Raw genomic sequence first — 24,241 nt, forward strand, 5'->3', positions numbered from 1 at the left:
AATTCTTTCCATTTTACAAGAAAAAAAAAGATTATTAAATTAAAACAACCAGCCCCAGAACCACATCTGACAGTACATACAACATTCCTCACATATATTCCGTCTAACTCTCTGCTGAAAGGAAGAATGAATTTCATCATTTGTTTTCCAGGACCAAGATTGGTCCTTATAATTACTATATAATTACTCAGAGTTTGGCTTCCTTTTAGTATTCATTTACATTATTGTAGTCATGTATATCTTTATTCTAGGATCTGCTTACTTTACCTTATGTCAGTTCATACAAGTCTTCCCACTGCATGTTATTTTGAGGAAGGGCTTTTTTAGATTATTTATTTGCTTGGGGTTTTTTCCTCCCCACACTACCTTGAGTCATAGAAACCAGGACCAAAAGGGTGGAACTTTTAGGATACAGGTTTTGAGTCAGTATGAAAATGGATTTCTTAACAATTGGAGCTGTCTAAAAATGGAATTAATTGCTTTATGAAGTAGTGAGTTTCTTTGCCACTGGAAGCATTCGAGCAGATGGTGGACAACCACTTATTGGGATGTTTGTCAAGGTAATTCACCATTGGGTAGAAAATTTGGACTAAATGACCACCAAAGTCCCTTCTATTCTGAGATCCTACATCCCTATAATCATAGAACCATGGATTCTTGGAAGAGACTTTAGAGATCTCATAATTCATAACTATTGGAAATCTTACATCAGTGTGAAGTTAGCCCATTTTTTTTTTAAAAAAAGGACTTAGTTCATTCTAACTGTAACTAGAGCTACTTTCAAATATCTTATATGACATTTAAGGAGCTTTAGCAATATGTTCAGTAGCCTTGTTGAAAAAAAAATTTTAAAGATGAAATCTTGCCCAGCAAAAGAATTTTCAGAAGGGCTTTAATTATAAAATAACAGGTTCCACATCACACCCCACCCATGTTAGCCAAGGCTACATTTCTGAACTTCAACTGAAAGCAAGAACAGGCTATAAAATTCAGTGAGATCATAACCAATTTAAGCCATACTTATAAAGGAAATTTGAACATCAAACTGGGACCCTAAAATTAAGTGGGAAACCTTCATTGGTGAAGAGAAAATTTGGGAAAAATTTAAGAAAACCTTCCAGAGATAGAAGTCCACCAGAAGCCTTTACAAATAAATGAATTCTGCAGAGAGTTTTAGGACAAGCAGGAAAAGGAAAAATGCTTCCAGGTGTAGGCTGAAATGGGGAAAGGAAGATAACAGAGATGTAGATGAGAGAAGGGAACAGAGAAGGCAGATGGGATTGTTATCCTAGGCAGAATAGGGAACTGTGATAGGGAAAAGGAGTAAATGAGTGAAGTGATCTTGGCAGAAGAAGAGGGGGGGGAAGCCTTTGAAGGTATAGAAGTATCTGAAAATAGAGCAATGGGAATTGTTGGCTATAGAGGTTTTAGGTTCACATATGGCATCCAGATGTTTTATTGATATCTGGCTGCCCAGCACTTTTACCCAGATGTTTGCTTAGTACCCACTGACTCTCAAACTACCTGAAACCATCTTCTATTAGGTTGTTAGCTATGACTCTGGTAATGAATATTATCATGAATATTAAATCTTTCAGTAATAAGAAAGACTTGAAATAAGGCATATAACTGACTACATAGAACCGAATTATAATTCTCACTTTGCAATGTGATCTATGTCACTGCCAGTTCTAAGCCATAGGGATGCCGGGAAATTCTCTTCATGATATTTTTATATTTTTTAAAATGAGTGCTGAGCATTTAAAAATATACAAAATACTAAGGTAATTTTAACAGAAAATCTCTTCAACACTGTAGTGTGGAGATTGACAGGTTAGACTATATTGATTTCTTTTCTTGAATCTATTACTGATTTCAGTTCAGTTCAACAAATACTAATTTTTTGACAGGCCAGTCATTAGTTTTCCAATACTTCCATTCCTCCAATTATTAAAAGACTTTTTTAAAAATGCAAAATGCATTAATATTGTTGAGATATTATTATTAATGAGTGATGCCTTCTTAGAAGCCTTAAACTCCTGGGATAAAAAGATCCTAGAAGAAATACAAAGGTTTGTACCATTGGATTTATTTATTTATTTCTCAATAGTATTTTATTTTTCTAAATACATATAAAGATGATTTTTAACATTAATTTTTTTTGTTATTAGTGTAGCTTTTTATTTACAAGATATATACATAGGTAATTTTTCAGCAGTGACAATTGCAAAATCTTTTGTTCCAATTTTTCCCCTCCTCCCATCCCCTCCCCCAGATGGCATGGGGGCAATACATGTTAAATATATTAAAGTATATTAACATTCATTTCTATAAAATGTTGTGGTGCAAATTTTACTTCCTCCCTTCCTTACCTCCCTTCTCCTCAAGGCAGCAAATAATCTGATATAGGTTAAATATGTGTAATCCTTTTAAATATATTTCCATACTTGTCATGTTGTGCAAGAAAAATCAGATCAAAAGGGGGAAAACTACAAGAAAGAAAAACATATAACAAGAAAGGTGAAAATACTATGCTTCATTCCATATTCATTCTCCACAGTTCTCTCTTTGGATGTGCATGGTATTTTCCATCCTACTTCCATTGGAATTGCCTTGTAACATTTGCATTGTTGAAAAGAGCCAAGTTCATTACAGTTGATCATCACATAATTTTGTTGTTACTATTATAATGTTTTCTTATTTCTGCTCACTTCACTCAGTATCAGTTCATGTAAGTCTTTCAAAGCTTTTCTAAAGTCAATCTGCTCATCATTTCTTATAGAAAATAATATTCCATAACATTCATATACCATAACATACTCAACCATTCTCCAAATGATGGGCATCCACTTAGTTTCCAGTTTCTTGCCACTACAAAAAGGGTCATCACAAACATTTTTGCATATATGGGTCCTTTTCCTTCTTCTATGATCTCTTTGGGATATAGACCCAGTAGAGGGTTTGTACCATTTTAAATCAATACTTGGGGTTCTTGTTCATATCAATATGTTTATCTTTTGCCTTTGACTATAACCTAAGTGTGATTTTATCTAGAAAGGGTAGTAAAAGTCTTAGACCAGAGGCTATGGGAGAGAATGAAGTAGCAGCAGACATAATCACTCTCCTCAAGTATCTGAAGAGTTGTCTCCTGGTAGAAGGATTACATATGAAAGTAGCAAAGAGGCAAATTTTGACCTAATAGAAAGTAAAACTTTCTTACATTTAGAGATTCACAGAAACAGAATAGGCCAACTTAGAAAGAATTTTCTTTTTCTATTCTACTTTGGTATCTGGAAACGTAGTTACCTTTTATTTAACATTAAGCTCACAATAAAAAATTTAAAAGAAATCTATTGTATTAGTATTAAAGAAGTTTTAGGACTGTTTTGAACGTAAAAATGTAAATTTTTAAGAATATTGAAAACTTGTTATTGACTTATTCTAAGCAAAAGAACCATTCTTATTAATAGACAAAAAGTTTTTACTTGAAAGAAGTAAAAACTCCAAACATGAAAATTATAATCTTTATGTAAGGAGCATTCTAAATTATTTGGAGAGCATGAGCTGCCTTGAAAATATTGCTGTTAGGAAGAGAATGCTTGTGGAAATATACTATGTGCATATAGAATTTTAATATAAGTTTTCATGAAGTGGAAATTGATGATTTTATATCAGATCATCTCATGTTCTGCTGTATACATAAAAATGTTCTTTTTTCTTTTTTCATTTTGAATTTGTTTAAAATGAATAAAAAATGTAAATTAATAAATGAAAAGAGCTGTACTGGGTGGCTGTTAAGGTATATCAGAGGATCACAGATTTGGATCTGAAAAAGTCCTTATAAACCATCTACTCCAACATCACGTTATAAATGGGTCAACTGAGGCTTAGAGAGATTTGCTTGTGGACACAGAGCTTGTAAATGTCAGAGGCAGGATTTAAATTCAGGTCTTCCTGATTCCAAGCCCAGCACTCTGAACTTTCCTCTTTAAACCTTTTATCCAATACAAGTTATTTTGTTATAATCTCAATAGAATGTGAGCTCTTTGGTTACTGAGACCCTTTCATCTGTGTATCCCCAGTGAAAGTTACTTGATTGATTGTTAGCAAAAATGCTGCTCATGTAGCTTTTTTTTCCCTTGGACGCTTGCCATGCTTCCTATCCAAGAAAGGGAAGATAGTTCAAAGCCCTTTATAAGATCTGTGAGTTCATCCTTGCAATATTTTTATGAGGAATATAAATGATATAGATTATTACTCTCTAGTATTTCAATACAGGTTTCCTGACTTTATGTTGTGTGCTACAGTATGGTGCTTCAGGAAACTCTTAAGCCCCTCTGAAATAACTTCATGCAAAAGTCAGGTTGAAACCCTAAAAGCAAGGAAGTTTTACTAGCTCTCTACTACTATTCAGCTCTCTACTACTACCTTGCTATTATAGGGTACTGGATTTTCTTAGCATAGTATCTTTCACATTAACCCTATGGTTATGCTGTTGATATTTTTTTATTTATTATAGAAAATATTATGCTAATACTTAATATGTATGACCTTGTATTTGATGCTTTGTTGTTTCGAAGTTGTTTTTCAGTCATGTCTCACTTTGTGATTCTAATTTTAGCTTTTCTTGGCAGAGATAATAGTTTGCCATTTCCTTCTTCATTTTTACAGATGAAGACATTGAGTCAATCTGAGTTGAGTGACTTAGCCAGAGTCACACAACCAGTAAGTATCTAAGGTCATATTTGAACTCAAGAACATGAATCTTCCTGACTCTAGGCCCAGGACTCTATCCAATGCTCCACCTAGCTGCTTCACAAGTGTTTAATTTCTCATTGCTCTTGTCTTTTTATATGCTATCAAAATTCCCCTAATTTTGGATTTCATAAACCCTGTATCTAGGACAAATAGAGTTTAGAGTTGCCCAACAAGAACTGTGCTGATATCTGTTTCCAAATAATAGCTCATAGCCGAAGAATCAAACAGGAGCTTTAAGTTGATCTTATTTATTAGTACCCTTGACAACATCACTTTAATAAGTGAAAAAATATTAGTGGCATAACTACCATAGCCAAAAACTCTGCCCTTGGAATGATCAAGCTTTAATTCTATCTGTCAAGCAAAAGAATGTAGTCTAGGTATGGAGTTTCAGCCTCTGTAGTGAAATTATTCTGATTTTTTCCAATATAATGTTTTAATTAGAAAATAAAAATAGCTAGCATATATATATATATATATATAGTGCTTTAAGGTTGTCAAAGTGCTTTATAAATATCATCATTTAATCCTCACAAAATTCTGGCAGATAGATGCTGTTATACCCATTTTACAGATGAGGAAACTGATCTTAGGAGAGGTTAAATCCCAGGGTAACATAGACTGTGTTTGAGGGAAAATTTAAACTGAGATCTTTCTGACTAATGCAGAGTTCTATTCCCTGCACCACCTAGCATTTTTGTCCTAAATTCATGCTCCCTATATACTTTTTCCCCCCTCTCTTACTTCCTCCTCCTTGTTTCCCCCATTCTCTTCTCACTGGTAACAACTGATTTAATAGAGACCAGGATGTATCTTTCATTTAGAGACTAGTTCTTCCATGGCTGGCACTAGATCAAGGATGATGGTGACTGTCATGCAATCTCCCTATCCTACTTAAGTACCTGACCACCCAGTCTCTTGTCTTCCCCATTTCCATATTTTCAGAATGATTACTCCATAATTATTACTAATCTTCCCTTCTCTTTCCTCACTGCATTCCCTAGAAAGAAACATAGGATTGTATCTAACAGTAATCTTGGAAACAAGTTTTTTTTTTCTTTTTTTAGGTAAGTATGATTTTATTAATGGAAAAGAAATCAAGACTTTAAGTCAAGATAACAAGCAGTTATTAAACACCTCCTATGTTCCAGGATCTGTGCTCAGTTCTGGGGATACATAAAGACTGTAAAATCTTCCCTGGCCTTAAGAAACTCTCAATTTAATGGGGAAGAGAAAACCTATAAAAGATTAGAAATAAATGAGATAGTATATATAAGTGTGTGTGTGTGTGTGAAATAAATTAAAGATAATCAGTAAAGGGAATACAATAGCATTAAGGGAAATTGAAATGTCCTATATTGGTAGGAGCATCCTTATCCAGGAGTTCCCTAAAGCAATGGAATCACTGAAGTCCTTTTTGAGTAAGACAAAAAAGCCACTCACTTTATCATACCGAAATACTAACTACCTTCTCAGTATCCTGATTCTTCCTTAGAGAGCTCCCTATTAGTAATGTCTATCCTAAACTTGTTAGTTTGTGGGAATTTATGAGCTCAAGCTTTGAGGTTGTTTGTATGATTCATTCTTTCAAAATTATATCCTTCCCCCTCCCCAAGCCTAAAGTTCATTTTAGGGCAGCAGAGAGTTTTCTATAAATAGCTCCTAACAATGGAAAAGAAAAAACCTAGTTTTCAGGGAAGGTCAGAAAAAAAAATTACATTCTCAGTTATCTTAACCATTCTAAAAAAAATCACGGCTGGTCTTGGTGGAAATACTGAGTAATGAAGATTGCACCACTTGAGTTGTCTAAATGCTTCATTAGTGATACCTCAGTCTCTCCATTTGTGAAATGGAAACCAAAAAAAAAAATCTAATGAAATTATCTGAGTGTTATGATGAGGGGGTGAAAACTGCAGACACAAGGCCAGAGTTTGTAATGAGTCTACAAAAACTGGACTCACGATGGACTTTCTTCTGTCCTTAACAATCCTTTTCTTGATTCCTGTATAAGATGTGGTTAAGAGATTGCTGATTTTGCAGTCAACAGACTGGATTCAAATCCCGTTTAATTTTGAGTTAAACACAATCTCTCTGGTCATCAGTTTTTTCTTCTATAAAATGGGATAGTTAGACTAGATGAAGCCCAATATCTTGTTCAGCTCTAAATTCATTATCCTATATTGTACCTTCTAAATCAAACTTAGCACTGCCCCAAGAATTCTCAATTGTCACACTGAGTTCTTGAATTATGTGTCACTAACTTGGTTGATCGTGGACCTATTCCTTTCCTTTCCTTATTCAGAATACTGCTTAAATTTCACTGACTTCATCAAAATTAATCGGGACTCAGAAATTTACTGGCTTGTGTGACCCTGGACAAGATACTTAATCTCTGTCTACTTCAGTTCCCTAACTATAAAATTGGGATCATAATAAATACCTACTTTACAGGGTAATTGTGAAAATAAAAGGAGACTATCTGTAAAGAACTTAGCATGGTAATTGGGGCAGTATAGTTTCTTAAAAAAAAAAAAATCTTTGTTCTCTCTTGCTCTCCCTTCATTTCCTTCCTTTTTAAAATTCAAAATCCTTCTTAAATTTCAGCATTCTTACAAAGTCTTCTCTGATAAAGTAGAAGTGAAATATTCAAGCTTATCATTTAAAACCTACTAACCATTCTTTTGTACCACAAAGATAGACAAGCAACCAGAATGGAAAACTTTCCCCCAAAAAGAAAAGATAGTATTGTTGTTAGTTGCTGATACTCTGATAACATGACAACACCTTAAAGCCAAGAATTGCATTATTTGTAATTAGTGCATAGTGCAATTTTCTTCACAGATATTCAGCACTCCAGCATGATAAATATGGAAATATGTTTAGAAGAATTGCACATGTTTACCCTGTATTGGATTCTTTGTGGTCCAGAGAAGAGAGGGGGAGGGAAGAGAAAAATTTGGAACACAAGGGCTTGCAAGAATGAATGTTGAAAACTATCTTTGCATGTATTTTGAAAAATAAAAAGCTATAAAATTTTTAAAAGGAAGCATAAAAAGATATTCATGACTCAGTAAATATTGCTAGTGAATGAGATTAGTCAAATGCTAGAAAAAATTATACAGAAAAGACTTGGCTTCTTAAATTCCATGTGTAATTATTACCCTATTTGATTGTAGGGGATTCACAAGAAGAAGTGTTGGACATATTATGATTTGTTTCTTATGCATCCAATTATCATTGTGTGTTTGCATCTTGTTTTCACAATAATTTAAATAATTCAATTCAGCAAGATTTATTAAACTTGTATTTCTATTATTCTAATATAAATATTTATATGTATGCATGTATATATATATGTAATATGTACATATAATTTTACACACATTATTGACCAATAGGAACTTATTAGTGGTTGCCCTGTGCAAGAATAAAGTTAAAAAGAATGAAACAATTTCTATACTCAAGGAGTTTACATTGTTACATTGAATGACAAGTGAGAAAAAATGGTAGACTTCTTTAAGGGAGTTTTTGATAAAGTTGGCAACAGAAGAACATGTTCTTGGGGAAATCTAACAGCCCAGAATAATTTTTAAATTATGTTTTCCATTTGTTGTTCATCAAGGACATAATAAAGCTTGACTAAAACAGTCTGCAAGTAGTACCTAATATCTAGGCTTTTTGTTTTTACCTACTCTGATGCCTTGTGTCTTACAGATAAATTGAGGGTAAGGGAAGGGGAAAAAAAAGTGATAAGGTAAATCTGTTATTATCCAGTCCTTTCCGAGATATCATGATTATTGACCACCTAAATCTCTTGGCAGATGGCCTAATTTTCTAATTTTTTGAAAAAATTAAGGCCATTGTTTTGGAGAGCTCATATTTTCCATTCTCCAGCTTTCAGAGTATGAAACCTCCTTGCTAGGCTCATTCTCTTTGTTAAGTTTCATCCACTGTTTGGTGGATGGATCACAGAAAGTCAATACTATCCATGGAGTTGTTTTGCCTTCCCTATTGCCTTCTTTCTCAGGGACTATAAATATGCTTGTTTCTTATACCTGTTCCAAACTTCTAAAAAAGAACAGTCCAGTCTATACTTGCTATCTCTACTTTCTTGCTGTTTTCTCAACCCACTGTAATCTGACTCTGGTTCTCCCACTCTGCTGAAACTCTCTCTTTACTAATCTGTCTGCTGTGCTGATAGTTATACTATTGGAGATGGGAGAAGGAAGAACTAGGATCCAGATACTCCTTGGCTCCTAAATTGTATCTTCCCACCATGTATAAGCCCTCACTCTCTCTCCTCGTTTTCCCATATACACTATCTGCTTTCCTCATTCACTTATACTTGACCCATTTTTCCAAGCTCTTGTTCTGTCTCCAATTCACTGAGTTCCTCTCATGCTGATTGAGCTTACACTAAATTCACTCTCTTTCTCTCAATATACCATAAGCTCTTGTCCCACTTTTTTTCTTCCACCACACCTAGTTGGGTGTCTAACCACTAATAACTGATACCAGTATGAATCAATCAACTAATCAACACTTATTTGTTAAATGTTTATCATGTGTCAGGTACTGGGCTTAGTTGTGGGTATATTAAAAAAGGCAAAAGCACCATTCCTACCCTTAAGAAGCTCATGTTCCAATGGATGAGATACATGTAAATAATTAGGTAAATACAAGATTTATACAGAGTAGATGGTAGGGAATCGCAATTCTAAGTCACTAGCAACAGTGGGGATCTGGGAAAATCTTCTGCAGAAAGTGGGATCTCAATCGAATGTTGAAGGAAGCTATTAGAAAGAAAGAGGGCATTTTAGGCATGGGAAAATGATATGGAGTTAGGAAAGTGAGGGCTCTGTGTAAAGACCAACAAAAAGGTCTTTATACCTAGTTTATATGGTGAATGAGCAGAGGAATAAAGAATAAAATTGTAAAATTAGGAAGGGACAGCTTGAGAAGGAGTTTAAATTGCCAGAGAACATTAGATTGGATCCTGGAAGTTAATAGGAAACTACTGGAGCTTATTGAGAAGAGTGATGACATGGTAAGACCTGTACTTTAGAAAAATCACTGGCTGAATGAGGAATGGATTAGAGGAGGAGAGGTGAAACAGGGAAATCAGTAGAAGCCTATTGCATTAGTGTAGGCAAGAGGTGATGAAGGTTTCTGCTAAGATTGTGGTTATGTGAGTGGAGAGACAGGGGCATATATGAGAGATGTTGTAAAGGTTGAAATGTAATTTGAAAACAGATTGTACATGCAAAGTGGGTGACAGATGAAATGAGGATAAAACCAGTTATTAGCCTGAGTGACTGAAAGGATGGTGTTGCCTTTTGGCAGAGAAAAATAATGAGTTAAATTTTGGACTTGGTGAGTTTCAGATCCGGTCTGAGATATCCAAAGAGCAGTTGGTGATTTAGGACTAGACCTCAGGAAATAAGTAGATCAGGACTGGATATATAGATTTGGAATCACTTGCATAGAAATGATATTTGAACCTATGGGAACTAATGAGATCACCAATAGATGGCATGAAGCAAGAAGGGCCCAGGACAGAGTGTTGGGGGATGCCCATGGCTAGAAGGCATGACATGGATTAAAGTCCAGCAAGGAAGAGTGAGAAGGAATAATCAGGAGGAAAATCAGGAGAGAAAAGGATCATAAAAATCTAGGGAGAAGAATCTGCAGGAGGAAATGACCTATAATGTTAAAAATCACAGAGAAGTCAAGGATGAGTATTGAGAAAATATTATTAAATCTAGTAATTAAGAGTTCATTACCAACTCTAGAGAGGGCAAATGAAAGGTGAATGATGACATTAGTGGGTTTAGAAGCAAATTAGAAGTGAGGAAGTCGAGGCACTGAGTTTGCATTCTCAAGGAGCTGAGTGGAGAAAGGAAGGAGTCAGATTCAGACAAGGCTACTTCTTTATGTTCTTAAATAGTCTCAGGATATTGTGAACAGCCAAATGCATCACCAGATATACAGCCATTCGCCCTTTCTTTACTCTTGTGATACCTTTAACCTCTGGCACATAAGTTTCCAAACTTTGTTCATAATTAGATTAGATATTCAAGTTATATTAGAAGCTAGGTAGCTCAGTGGATAGAGCACCAGTCTGCAGGAAGACCTGAATTCAAATCTGGCCTCATACACTTATTAGTTGTGTGACCCTGCCCTAGTCATTTAACCTTTGTTTTTCTCATCTGCAAAGTAGTGATAAAATATAACATTTATTTCCCAGGGTTTTGTCAAGGTCAAGTGAGATAATATTTGTAAAGTGTTTAGCATAGTACCTGGCACATAGTTATTGTTAGCTATTAGTAGTAGTAGTAGTAATAATAGGAGGAGGAGGAGCAGCAGCAGTAGCAGCATCAGTAATAATAGTAGTAGCAGCAGTAGCAGTAGCAGCAGTAATAGTAGTAGCAGTAGCAGCAGCAGCAGCAGAAATAGTAGCAGTAGCAGCAGTAGTAACAATAATAGTAGTAATAGTAATAGTAGTTATAGTAGTATTATAGTACTATTACTACTGCTGCTGCTGCTCCGATTACTACTACTATAACTGCTATTACTGCTGCTGCTTCTACTACTACTACTGTAGTAGTAGTAGTACTATAGTAGTACTATAGAATAGTACTATAGTATATAGTAGTACTATAGTATAGTAGAAGCAGTAATAGTACCGGCAGCAGCAGTAGTAGCAGTAATAGTAGTAGTAGTAATAGTAGCAGTAGCAGCAGTAGTAACAGTAATGGTAATAGTAGTAATAGCAGCAGCAGTAGTAACAATAATAGTAGTAACAGTAATAGTAGTAGTAGTAATACTAGTAGTAGCAGCAGTAATAATAGCAGTAGTAGTAGTAATAGTAGTAGCAGCAACAGCAGTAGTAACAGTAATAGTAGTAGCAGCAGCAGCAATAGTAATAATAATAGTAGCAGCAGTAGCAGTAATAATAGTAGTAGTAGTAGTAATAGCAGTAGCAGCAACAATAGTAGTAGTAGTAATAGTAATAGTAGGCATAACAGCAGCAGTAGTAACAGTAATAATAATAGCAACAGCAGCAGTAGTAATAGAAATAGTAGTAAAAGCAGCAGCAGTAATAGTAGTATTAACAGTAATAGTAGTAGTAGCAAGAGTAGCAGTAATAGTAGTAGTAACAATAATAATAATAGTAGCAGTAAGGGTAGTAGTAGTAGTAACAATAATAATAGTAGTATAATAGTAGTAGTAGTAGCAGCAGCAGCCGTCATAGTAATAGTAGTAGTAACAGTAATAGTAGTAATAATAGCAGCAGCAGCAGCAGCAGTAGTAATAGTAATAGTAGTAGCAGTAGAAGTAGTAGTAATAGTAGTAACAGCAGCAGCAACAGTAGTATGTTGACTGTTCCTAGCAGTTTTTTCCAGATTTGCTGGAAGACACTACTTATTTACTTTACCTGTTAAGATCATTCTCTTTCTTTAAGTCTAAGTTCAAATACTTTTCCCCCCATGAAGCCTTTCCTGATGGTAACAGATGATTATCCCTTCCTTCTAAAATTTGCCTTGAACTCTCTTTTACCTCTTTCTTAGTTTTCTTTGTATTTTTCTTCTTCATGTATGTATCACATTGCCCTTATTGATTGTTAATTCCTTGAGAACAAAGACTGTCATTTTTCATTTTTACATTTCTAGCATGTAGAACAATGTCTCGGACATGATAAGTGCTTAATAAATGCTAATAAGTGAATTAAATTGTGACCACACACAGGTACCCTGAGAAAAATCACTGGACTCTATAGAGGCATTAATATGTACTGAATATGACTCATTTTAGAAATTCTGAATGTTTTATCTTCCTCTAGTCTTATGATTAAATATAAAATAGACCCTAACCCTGGGGGGAAAAGGTACTTTTGATCAAAGTTGCCATCCTATGTGTACTTCAACATAGGTCATACAGAGAGAGGAGTACATAAGAGAAGGGTTGATAGTGCTTCTGTGCTTTCACTTGTGGCAGCAGCAGTTTCCTCATCTTTAAAATGAGAAAGTTAGATTAATAGCTTCTATTTGAGACAAATAGCTCAAATAGCTGAAAAAGCTGGCACTTAAAAAAATACTAATAGCTTTTTATTTTTCAAAATGCATGCAAAAATAATTTTCAACATTTGCTCTTGCAAAACCTTGTGTTCCAGTTTTTTTCCCTCTACACCTTTCCCTTACTCCTAGATAGCAAACAATTCAATGTATGTTAAATATCTCTACATTTATCATGCTGCATAGAAAAAATCATATAAAAAAGAAAAACAAGTGAGAAAAAAAAAATCAAGCAAACAACAACAAAGGAACTATGTTGTGATCCATATTCAGTCCCCATAGTCCTCTCTCTGTATGCAGATGACTCTCTCCATCACAAGGCTATTGTAATTGGCTGAATCACCTCATTGTTAAAAAAAAAAGAGCCAAGTCTACTGCAGTTGATCATCCCCTAATCTTCTTGCTGCTCTGTTCAGTGTTCTCTTGGTTCTACTGGCTTCGCTCAGCATCAGTTCATGAAAATCTCTCCTGGCCTTTCTGAAATCAGCCTGCTTATAGTTTCTTACAGAACAATGATATTCCAAAACATTTATATGCCATAACTTATTCAGCCATTCTCCAAGTAATGGGCCTCTACCTGGATTCTAGTTCCTTGCCATTACAAAAACAGAGAAGCTACAAGCATTTTTGGTACATGTGGGTCCTTTTCCCTTTTTTATGATCTCTTTGGGATACAGACCTTAGTAGAGACACTGCTGGATCAAAGAATATGCACAGTTTGTTAGCCCTTTGCATAGTTCCAAATTGCTCTCCAGAATCATTGGATCAGTTCACAATTCCACCAACAATGTATCAGTGTCCCAGTTTTCCCATGACCCCTTCAACATTTATCATCATCTTTTCCTATCACTGTAGCCAATCTGGGTTGTGTGAAGTGGTACCTCAGAATTGTGCTAATTTGTATTTTTTCTAATCAATAGTGATTTAGAACATTTTTTCATATAATTAGAAATGGCTTTAATTTCTTCATCTGAAAATTGCCTGTTCTTGGCCCTTTTTATACTTTTTGGCTCTTTTCAACAATGAGATGATTCAGGCCAGTTCTAATGATCTTGTGATAAAGAGAGCTATCTGCACCCAGAGAGAGAATTGTGAAAGCTGAGTGTGAATCACAACATAGTATTTTCACCTTTTTTGTTATTATTTCCTTGCTTTTTGTTTTCTTTCTCATTTTTTCTCCTTATTGATCTGATTTTTTTCTTGTTCAGCATGATAAATGTGGAAATATGTATATAAGAATTGTACATGTTGAACATATATTGAATTACTTGCTGTCTAAGGAAGAAGTGAGGGGAAGAGAGGGACAAAAAATTGGAACACAAGGTTTTGCAAGGGCAAATGTTGAAAAATACCTTTGCATATACTTTGAAAAAATCTATTATTTTAAAAAATGAAAATTGTTCATATCCTTTGACCATTTACCAATTGGAGAATGGCTTTCGTTCTTATAAATTTGAGTCAATTCTCTATATATTTTAGAAATGAGGCCTTTATCAGAAACCTTGGGTATAAAATTTTTTCCCCAGTTTTCTACTAGCACTCTCCTAGTTCAAGTTTGATATCAGGATTAAAGAGGAAGGAACTCACAAGTCATTGAATAGTTTAAAAAAGGAAAGGCTTTTTCCTTTTCCTACCATAGTAAATATATCCAATAAGGCTCCAGTGGCATTTAGCCATAGACCATGGCCTTCCTCCTTTCCACATAGAAATGTGTCTGGACAACAGGGCAGGATACTGTGGCACTTGTAGTCTTTTTTTTTCCCCTGAGGCAACTGGGATTAAGTGACTTGCCCAGGGTCACACAGCTAGGAAGTGTTAAGTTTATGAGGTTAGATTTGGACTCAGGTCCTCCTGACTTCAGGGCCAGTGCTTTATCCACTATGTCACCTAGCTGCTCTGGTACTTGTAGTTTTAAGAAATCCACCAAGTTTGGGGAGTATGTGCCAATCCTGCCTTTTTATTCCATAAAGCTGCTTCAGGGAAGCAGGTACCAATCTGGTCCTACAGGTACTACAGACATTGCCTCCTTTGAGGAAAAACTAATTCTTGTCATAGAAGAGAAAGAGAAAGACAGGGCTTAGCCCATGCTATTGGGAAAAGTGGAGAAGCATGAGCCTATCCCCCGTTAGGAGGATTACAGCCTTTGAGGTCCCTTTGTTGTAGTCCTTTTGATAGCTCTCCTACTTTTTCCTTCCATACTAAGATCCGACTGAGAAATTAAACAAGAATAATGATACAGACTCTGGGGGTCTTTATTTATCTTTATTCCCACTCACAATGGCGAGTCAGATCCCCAGATCATGGTTAGCTATATCATCTCTCCTCCAAGGATCTACGCTAACTAAAGGGATTATGAGATACTCTAAAATGTCATTAGCTCAATCCTTCATTCTGATGTGCTTTCCCAGTGTCACTCACCAGTGACTATTGTCATTATCACATGCCAAATAACATTACTTATAGTGGACAGAATATCACAGTGGTCATCCTCAATTCTTGTGTCTTTGCCAGCAGAATATAAGCTTTGGCAGTTTCTCCCTGTCACTGCTCAAGGACCACTCTAAGTATGGAGAGATTCAGTAAGGTGGTGATGATTTCTTTGACCATAGAAACACATGAAACAAAGGAAAAAATATGATTCTCAGTCCTGTTAGGAATGAATTGGTAGAAAAAGAAAAGCTCATTGGTTTTTTAGATAGTCTAAAACCATTAACTTAACTATTAAATTCTCTAAGTACTTGTTTCATGCATTTAAACAGAGATAAGTCCACTGGCTAATGAATTGCAAAAGTGAGCACAGGGAGGGATAGTGAGATGCTAGTGGTTCAAGTTTAAGAAATATATCAAATATTTTCTTCTGAAAGAGAGCCAGGAGGCCCTGATTATGCCAAGCACCAAAGAGGATCACAAACAATGAAATTAATTTTATCTTCCCAGGAAATTGATACTAATATGTAAAAATCAGCCATTAGTGCAGTCAGAGAGAAAGTCAGAATCAATATTAAATTAGAGAAAAGAACAATAAATTTGAGTAGATATTGAGAATATTTGTTGTAGCTTCAGCTTTATCTGTTCAGAACTGCTATCTGTGTCCCAAACTAAAAAGTAAAACAAAAAAAAAAAAATATTGACTTTGGTTATCTCTAGTTCCAGCAAAAGTTTAACTGATGCAAAGCAATCATTACAATGAAGAGGCTAAAAGAGCCTAGAACCAGCTTCAACCAGTAAACACACTTGATATCTTTGCCAAGTGGAAAGACATGGCAGCCAAAAGAAACACTGTTTTAGAATATAAAATCACGTGTTAAAAAAAACTAAGAGGAAGATAGTGAAAGATCACAGGTATGATTACAGCAAAACCAGCAAAAAGCAGTGAACTTAACGTCTTCAGAAAATTTGGTATGAGGTTTTCAGCATCATCATGGAATTATGAAAGGTCCTAGACTTATGAAAGGAATTCCCTAGGAATAGTAAGGTTTTCCAGATGTGCTTATTTGTAGATGATATTGTACTATTTGCATCAAGCTCCAGTACATTATAGCACATCATCAGTGCTATCCAATGATTTTCCGGTAGAGATGGTAAAGAACAATGCAAGGAAAAGGAATTGAATGAAAGTTGCTTATTTCTAAGATTCATTGTTGGATGAGCTGTCTATTAAAGTAGTATCTTGCACATTATCTCCAAATGGCAGTTAGTTGGGTTCAGCATGAATAGGAGTAGTCTGGATTGTGCTGTTCTTTCGATAATCCCAAACTGCTCATTGACATATAAACACTGTCTTTTTAACAGAAATGTTTTCCTGATGATGTATGGTAGTGTGTATTCGAACACCACAGAAGTAAAGCTGCAGATGACCCAGAGGGCAATGGAAAGATGCATGGTAGGTGCAAGTAGACTTTAGCATATTTCCAACAATGTTATCACAAAAGAAATGTATTATTAGAAAAAGAAGTGAGTCATATAGCAAGAGTGATGACTAGCATATAGGAATCTTGAGCATTAAAGGAAGACTCCTATGAAGGATCATGGATGAGAATTAAATAGAAGATTAGGCTGGGTTGCAATCTCTACTAATGGCAGGAATATACTTATCAAGAAGCACACAGATCTGTTGAATTAATGGCAGTATTTATTGTTAGCACTAAATAAACTTGTTATTAAATGCTTCATTAGAAGCATGTTCTCAATATATGTACCATCCCTTCATCAGTGTGGATTGAAACTTATCAATACTCCGTGTATAGTTCATATTTTTTCCATGAATCCTCTATAGAGAATAAAATCTACCTGACCCGATCAAGGCCTTTCACTGGTTCTGTTAGTATTTTGTGGATATCAATGCACATTTAGGTAATTCATTGGTTACCCTTTATTCTTGAGACAAGACTGTCCCACCTTATTTTCATAGCTAGAATGGCAGAAATATAGATTTAGAGCTTAAAGAAATCCAAGAGACCATTGAGTCCACCCCCTCTTATTTACAGATGAAGAAACTTGATTGTCTTCCTGACTCTAAGTCCAGAACTCTATCCCCTGCCCTATTTATGTCCTATCATACATAAAATTCATTGCTGAAAATATGCTACATTTGACTTTTTTCCTCCCAAATATGCTTTTGTATTACCTTCGATTGTAATTCTCCCATTATTCAGAACTATGTAGGTATTGTTATTTATTGTTATCAGGGTTAAAATGATAGGCTTTTGCAATAGGGAATAGATTGAGATAATTTAAAGTACTGTGCAATCTCTTAAATGCAATGTAGTTCATTTTTTTCCCTTTTATTTCATTCTGAGACCAAATTCTTTGATGCCTTTTCAAGATCTATGTACTTATGGATTAAGCCAATAGATTACTCATATTCATTACTCATTTGTCATAATTGGGGCAATATATCTATGTGATCCACTTTATTTTTCCTGTTTAAATAGCTAGGCTGATCTCTTTTTTTTTTGGTATTTTTTAATTATAGCTTTTTATTTACAAGACATATGCCTGGATAATTTTTCATCATTGACAATTGCAAAACCTTTTGTTCCAATTTTTCCCCTCCTTCCCCCCATCCCCTCCCCCAGATGGCAGGTAGTCCAATACATGTTAAATATGTTAAAGTATATGTTAAATACAATATATGTATACGTGCCCATACAGTTATTTTGCTGCACAAAAAGAATTGGACTTTGAAATAGTATACAATTAATCTGTGAAGGAAATCAAAAATGCAGGCAGACAAAAATAGAGGGATTGGGGATTCTATGTGGTGGTTCACACTCATTTCCCCGTGTTCTTTCGCTGGGTGTAACTGGTTCAATTCATTACTATTTTATTGGAACTGATCTGTTTCATCTCATTGTTGAAGAGGGCCAAGTCCATCAGAATTGATCATCATATAAGATTGTTGTTGAAGTATATAATGATCTAGGCTGATCTCTTTTGAGTGTCAGTGGATTTCATTGAGGAAGCAGCACTATATCACAAGGACATCTATCCATTAAGAGGAAAATTTTCTTTTTGGACCTGGTAGTTGATATCTATGCCAGTCACAAACACCTTTAAAGTTCAGCATATGGTTGTTATCCCTCTAATGCTCCTATTCAGTTTTGTGATGTTCACATCTGTCATAGAAGAAACTTTGTATGATTTTGAAACTTTTTTTGAGTTGCATTTTGCTCCATAGAGGCATGCTTTTTTATAATTTTAAAAATAGTTAATAAATAAACAGAGTTGTTGACTTTGCATTCTTTTTATGTATGACTATCAAAACATGATCTGTAGAAAATCTATTGTGGGGGCAGGTAGGAAGCACAATGGATAGAGCACTGATCCTGGAATCAGGAGGACCTGAGTACAACTTTGACCTTACACACTTACTAGTTGTGTGTCCTTAGACAGGTTACTTAATCCTGATTGCCTTCAAAAGAAAGACAGAAAATCAATTTGAAAAGCCTCTTTTCTTCCTGTAGTGTGTGTGTGTGTGTGTGTGTGTGTGTGTGATACCTTTGACATTATTTAGTGACATTTTTCATAACAATCTTATAACAATGAGGGAGTAGCTTTGTGAATTGTTAGTTGTGGAAGTTTTCATGGTGGACTTTTATTTTTGTAATATTACCATCCATGATTTTTTTCCATTCTTTTATAAACGTTCCCTTTGACTTATCTTGAAAATTGTACCTGTTTGACTTTAAAATTATATCCCCCCCCAGCCTAAATTTCCTGAATAAGTGAGTATTTATTAATCATTTACTATATACAAAATACTATTCTAAGTGCTGATGGTACACGTAGAAAAGTAAGCCAGTCCCTTGACTCAAAGAGTTCACATTCTAAAGAGGGAGACAACAAATATGGAAGCTTTCAGCTATTAAGATATGACAGCAAAGCAGATGACGATACTTCTTTAATGTCATTTCCATGGATAAAATCAAATAGCATTCTGATGTTGACAATGCAAGGACTTTCTTTTCTGGGTCTTTAATAGATGGCTTATTAAACCATCTGCAAGAGCAGTGGGAAGCATCTGTACAGGGGTGGTTTCCCGGGTTGATGGCTGAGAGCCTTGAGCTAGAGGTAATGCCATTCCTAAAGTTCTTGGGTTCAGGATTCTGGGCTGTCTCTAAGAGGAGATGTTGGCAAAGGTGGTAGTGGTGGTTTGACAGTTCTGAATGTGCCACTTTCTGTCTCTCCTTTGGGTGCCTTGCCTTTTCAGATAGGCTGGCCTGCTTTCTTAGTGGGTAGCAGTTGGTGGGAATAGGTGGCTCCTTCTCCACAGGAGCTGTCTCCTCAGAGGATGATAATAACGTCTGGACTAGAAGCTGCCCTGCCCAGGACTTTTGTACTTATCTATCTATTGATGGCATTTGGTTAGCAATTTTTGCATAATGATAAGGAAGATAGTCCCCTTTTCTAGAATGATTTTTCCCTTCAATGATAGCTATAGTGACTGGGCTACCTGGTAGTTTGAGGAACAGACTGTCTTCTTCAGGCTCCAAGGGAAAGATGGGATTCAAGGTGATTGTGGGGTTACTAGGCAAATAAATAAATAAATCTTTTTTTTTTAAAATTAGGAACTTAATCATCAATTACCACAAATATTCTAATTTTCAAAGAACAAAAATGGGCTGACATGAAATTGGCTTATGCTAAATTCTAACAGTTGTCCTATTTATGACCCCTTCTGAATTTATTTTTATTTTCTTGTGTTTTTTTAAATGCTGTATCATCTTTCATTTCTTATTTTGCATCTCTGTCACTTCCCACTAACTCATATTCCCCTCTAGAAATCCTGCCTTGTAACAAAAAGTATAGTTTATAACTGTATGTATTTTAGACACAGCTGTTCTTGCTAGCTTTAGTTTATTAATGTTATTTTCACTTCCATGAAAAAGACTTCATAAAATATGTTGGATATGTAGGAATCCAAATGTGACATTTAACTATCTTTTCTGATGAAAATGTTAGCAGATCTGTTTCATTTCATGTCTATGTTTTTTTCCTTCTGGTTTCATCTCCAAATGTCCTTGGGAATATGATTTTACTCACTCTCATACTAAGTTCTCTATTTTTCCAGTCTTCTTTTCCCATAGTAAACTTTTTTTTGAGGGGTAAAGAGACCACAACCCGATGATTGATTGCAGGGTAATGAGATGGCAGGTAATATTTCTGACCACAACAACTCTTCAAAACCATATACTTAGTAACTAAAACAATTTTCACTAGTTACATGGGTTTATTAAATATAAAGAAATTAGAGAAGAAGCCATCGAAGGTTTGTGTTCTGACTTGTTCAAAGAAGTTCTGATGCTGATGAAATTACAGATTTTTGAAATATTAGAATAAGGATTTGTCATTTCATCCGTGTGGGAACTTTCCAGTGTGGGAACTTCTTTTCGCCAACTGCATATCCATCTATAATTTAGTGGATGAGTCTTAAGAAGTTGATGGAAGTCACAGAGGTTGATAGACTTTTCCAGTGACATACACTCACAAATGTTAGAGGAGGGAAGTGGAACTCAGCACTTCTTGTCTCCAAATCCAGCTCTCTATTCATTTGAACATTTTCCAAATGAAATATGAATTATATTCAACAGATCAGATAACAGTGCTTTTCTTAACGTTATGTGGTATGGCTTGTGTTTGCACTTGTTGAGTATCCACAATGCTACTTATATGCTGCTGTAAAAATAGCATCCTACACTGACTTGTGCTTTGCCTTTCTTTTTTTTTTTCAAGCATAATTCATTTTTTTATTTAATAGCCTTTTATTTACAGGATATATGCATGGGTAACTTTACGGCATTAACAATTGCCAAACCTCTTGTTCCAATTTTTCACCTCTTACCACCCCACCCCCTCCCCTAGATGGCAGCATGACCAGTAGATGTTAAATATATTAAAATATAAATTAGATACACAATAAGTATACATGACCAGAACGTTATTTTGCTGTACAAAAAGAATCAGACCCTGAAATATTGTACAATATTTCTTAAGGCTATAGGAAGACAGTGTGTCTTTTTACTATTCATCAGCTAGGGAATACAATTTATAATTTTGCCAGCAGGTGGTGCTATGCTTGAGCCATCAGCCTAATGTTGTCATCAACATCTCTCTGACACTTGTGCAGTCACTTGCTATATACCTGACAAGTGAATTGCTCCAAGAGATTGTACAAGAAACAAAGTCTTCTTGGCCTTGGTTCTCAACCAAGAGTAAGAGATGTTGACATATGTACCTGGATTATTTGAAAAATTATAGGAAAATCTACTCACTACACATCTAGAAAATTTTCAATCTCAATCTTGACAGGCAAGAAGTTTTCATTGGCTACATAGTTTATTAAACATGAAAAAAATCCAAAGGAACCATTACATATTTTTCTCACCAATTAGTTTTTCCCAGACTCTCTCTGTACCTGTAACTTTTGGAAAGGGGAAGGCGGGTAGAGGGATTGTTTCTGTGCAAGATCCATTTCCAGTTTTAAATTTGAACAGGGAAAGCAATGAAATAATTGGGCATGACAAGGATCAGATTGGTTTACTAGCCTTCTGACCACCAAAGAAGTTTCATGCTAGCTATCAGTATAGTCTTAATTTGTAATCCCTTCCACAAAGCTTTGTCTCAGTTTTTGTCCCAAGATCAGCTTCTCTAGGACTCTGCTCCTGGGTGATCCATCCCAGCTGCTCCAGACTTATGTCATAGCAGAAATCAGCAGAAGAGTGGTCTCATGGTTTCAGTCATTCTTTGTCTTCCTCAAGTGACAAAGAAAGGCAAAGGGGAAGGGCCAACCTACATGACTGCACACAGAATTTCATGTTTTTCCACTTGTTGCACATATAGCACCTTTTGATTTAATTCCTTGTGGGAACCTTCAGGACCCTTCTGACCTCTACAAAGTTGAAATGCATTATAGATCCCTGCTATATTCCTATATATAAAACATGCAGTCCTCCATAAAGTTTTCCAAATGAACCCATACCATATTACCTTCAATTGCCATATCTCCAAAAAAGTCCTCTTCCAGTCATGGATTCCCAAAGGCTATGGTGTTGGAACACGATTTTTATTTTGCTGGAAAAACCTCAAGTTTGAGCCTGGCAATAGCTTTCATCTGTTGTTCAAAAACAATGCCAGCTAAGTACAAAGTGGTTCCAACGACTGGCTACTAAGTGATGATTATTTTTAATTCTTTTTTATTATTTATTTAGTTTTAAGTAAGGAAAAAATACAAAATAACCCTGAGTCCTATATGACCCTCTTCCAGTCAATTGGTTGATAAGCATTTATTAAGTGCCTTCTATGTTCTAAACATTGTGCTAAGCACTAGAATACAAAGAAAAGGGGAAAGATAGTGTCTACTCTCAAGATGCTCACAGCCTAAAGGAGAAGAAACATGAAAACATCTATGTTCAAACAAGGATAAACTGAAGGTAACCAGGAAAGGAAAGATGTTAATATTAAATGGGGATTGGAAGAGGCTTCTCATAGAAGATGGGATAGTAACTGGGACTTGAAGGATGCCAGGGAAGTCAGGAGGTAAAAAGGAAGAGGGAATAGCTAATATAAATGCCTGGAGTCAAAAGATGAAGTGTTTTATTTAAGGAACAGTCAGGAGCCCAAGTCACTGAATTGTAGAATATGTGGTAGGAGAGAGTGGTACTGATGGAAGAGACTCAGGATGCTGAGAATAAAATTCTGAGATCATCTGCAAACATTAATTTTACTGTTGGTGCTCTTAATGTGTGATCTTTATCCAAGATCAAGGAACTGATATGCCATTGGAGGGGTTGAAGCACGTGCATGCTGACATTTTAGCCATAAATCAAACAAGAAATAATCAATGGCATCTTTTGAAAGTATTTTGAATGAGTTTATATACCTACACAGGTTCCTGGCATTAAATTCATCCATCTTTTAAATGCTTCTACTGAAAAGTTCATCTATCTGCTTTTCACCAAAGGACTAGCTGATAATTCACTCCACCCCCCCCCCAAAGCAATGTTTGGGCTTTCCCCTGGGAAGAGAATGTTGGCATGTGTCCCTACTCCTTGTCAGATAACTGCAGCTGGACAGTTGTGTGAAACATTCTTCTCAGTTGTTTTTCTTCATTAGAAAATAGAATTTACATTCATTCTGATACAATTTTATTTGATTAAAGCGTGATAAATAGACCACTGACTAATTTTGTCTTTGTTTTCTGGGCTTGGAATCTAAGGAACCTAGTAATATGCAGGTCTCACATGATCTCTACACTCCCTCCTTTTGGAAGTTTATTAATATAATAAAGATACAAGAAGAAGCAAGCCTCCCAGAGCATTTTGCCTTTCTTGTAAAATCCGCCTATTTATGTCAAAATGGAGATGGACATGACAAATCATATACTCAGCAGATCAAGCTTTTTTTGTTTGTTTGTTTGCTTATAATGCTTTTTTTTAGTTGCAAGGAGAAAACTTTCAGTATTTTATCTTTTTTCCACAAAGCTTATTCACTAATAAAAACAAAATTACTGGAGATTATGAAATGGAGAACATTTTTTGAACTCTAAAGTATAGTATTTATTCAGTTTAGTATATTTCCTAATACATCAAACAACCACTGAACATATCAAGTGATTTCTAAAATAAAAAGAATTTTTCCACTCATAGAAAAATAAATTTAAGTGAAGAATATTTCACCAAAAAACACAATTAAGGAACTTATTGTAAAACATCCCTAATTGATTTTTTAACCTTTGTGTGGGCAACTAATGTGCTTTCTGATTTTACTAGATATTTAGGGTAGTCTGCAGGTGGCATTCTGGTCCTAGTCATCCCTACAAAGTTTGGACCTGGAGAGATCTCATTGTCACATTGGATTAGGCCAGGCTAGACCTCATTGTCACATTGGATTGGGTCTGGCTAGATCTC

At 35.3% G+C, this 24,241-nt stretch overlaps 1 protein-coding gene and 1 long non-coding RNA gene across 2 annotated transcripts in view; both read left to right on the forward strand.

Annotated features, from left to right (window-relative positions):
* Positions 1-24,241, forward strand: part of WNT5B (Wnt family member 5B) — a 137,700-nt gene that overhangs the window by 38,725 nt on the left and 74,734 nt on the right. The gene's annotated exons all lie outside the window — the stretch shown is intronic.
* Positions 4,655-24,241, forward strand: part of LOC116419433 — a 31,194-nt gene continuing 11,607 nt past the window's right edge. Inside the window, exons 1-2 of the long non-coding RNA XR_004229747.1 lie at positions 4,655-4,725; positions 16,626-16,716. This is a non-coding gene — a long non-coding RNA (uncharacterized LOC116419433). The remainder of the gene's footprint in view (positions 4,726-16,625; positions 16,717-24,241) is intronic.

Source organism: Sarcophilus harrisii, chromosome 5 (genome assembly GCF_902635505.1).
Source record: "Sarcophilus harrisii chromosome 5, mSarHar1.11, whole genome shotgun sequence".
NCBI lineage: Eukaryota > Metazoa > Chordata > Mammalia > Dasyuromorphia > Dasyuridae > Sarcophilus > Sarcophilus harrisii.